Source organism: Diceros bicornis, chromosome 7, assembly GCF_020826845.1.
Source record: "Diceros bicornis minor isolate mBicDic1 chromosome 7, mDicBic1.mat.cur, whole genome shotgun sequence".
Taxonomy (NCBI): Eukaryota; Metazoa; Chordata; class Mammalia; order Perissodactyla; family Rhinocerotidae; genus Diceros; species Diceros bicornis.
The window spans coordinates 57,986,577-57,988,140 of record NC_080746.1 but is presented as its reverse complement, the minus strand read 5'-3'; positions in this window follow the sequence as shown (position 1 = coordinate 57,988,140).

Genomic DNA, 1,564 nt, shown 5'->3' with positions numbered 1-1,564 from the left:
CCGCCGGCCCCGCCCCGCGCGCCCCCGCCCTCGCCGCCCCTCCGCGGGCTGGGCTCGGGGCCCCGGCTCCGCGCGCCGGGCTCGGTATTTTCCAGGCTGCGGAGGTACCGCTGACAGAGCTCCGAGCCCCGCCCCGCCCCGCCCCGCAGGGTCCTAGCGCCCGCCCCTGCCCGCCCCGGAGGGGACCAGGTCCGGGAGGGACCAGTCCTCAGGCGGGGGTTGGGGACGGGGCGGGGCGGGGCCAAGACAGAGCTGGCTCTGAGAGGAGGGCGAGGAGGTGCTACAAGAGGGATTCTAGAACTTAACTGTGAACCCCTTCTCTTCACACCCCTCCCCTACTCACAGGTACTCACCTCTGCAACAGCCTACTTACAGGCGGGCACGCTGTCCCCAGAACAACCCAGAGACACCCCCACACGACACCCCAGAGACACAATCAAGAGCAACTCAGAGATGCCCACAGCTTGCATCCCCCGCCAACCACTAGCCTCAAAGTTCACAGGCTGGCCCGACTTGGGCAAAATCTCCACTCCAGTCTCACTCCCAGCTGAGAGCTTTAACCAGGCTCCCCTCCAGCTCTGGACTCTGGCCCTTGTCCACCACCACCATCCTGAGCACTCATGCGTGTGTCCACACACCTCCCATGGACTAGATTAGGCTCTCAAGAGCATCTGGCTCCAGAACTCTGGGGCTCCCTTGTCCCTCCCCAGGCAGAGCCGGCCAGAACTCCATAGCCACAGGGGAGATAAGTCCACCAGCACTCCAGTCACCCCTTCCAGCCTGGGAGGCTGCCACCTGTCCCTGGGTCCTAGTGCCAGCTCTGCCTCCTGCTGCTCTGTGTGAACTGAGGCCAACAGTTCAACTTCTCTGAGGCCAGGCCAGTATGAGTGTGGCAAAGCACCCAAGGCTGAGCATTCACTGACCTCAGTGACTAGCCCTTGACCACAGAGGGCAGGGAGGGCCCACAGTGAGCTCCCCTGGATGGTCAATTAACAGGGCCCAACAAGTGCCCACCACTTGCCCAGTGTCACACAGTGAGCACATGGCCATCCTGTCTAGAACCTGGGTCTCAGCCTCCTCCCACCCCAGGGTTCCTTCCTCTGCTCTGGCTGCCCCATCCTCTCTGGGCGTTAGTTTCCCATCTGTAGAATGAGGGAATCAGAATGTCTACTCTCCCAGCTTCACCATCCTAGAACTCTGGGATGGAACAGCTTTTCCTAAAGGCGCTAAAGATGAGGAGTTGTCACGGTGGGTTCACAAATAGAGGTGTTTCTTCCTAAAGTGCTTAGGGCTCCGAGATGTTTGTGAATCGAGCCCAATTTTAAAAGTGGTGTGGGTGAGCAGGAAGCCATGATGTCAACTGAGCCCAAGGGGCATTCTGCAAAGTAAATCCTGTAAAATGAGTTGCAGGTTCCCATGAGGCCTGTGTGATGACCTTAGATCTCCAGTTTGCAGGGGCATTGTCAGATAAGCACCCCTCCCCCTTCTAACACACATTCTTTAGGTGTATGGGATTGCGTGGCAGCGGGGTAGCTCTGGGTTCAGGAGGCCAGGGCTCTGGCTC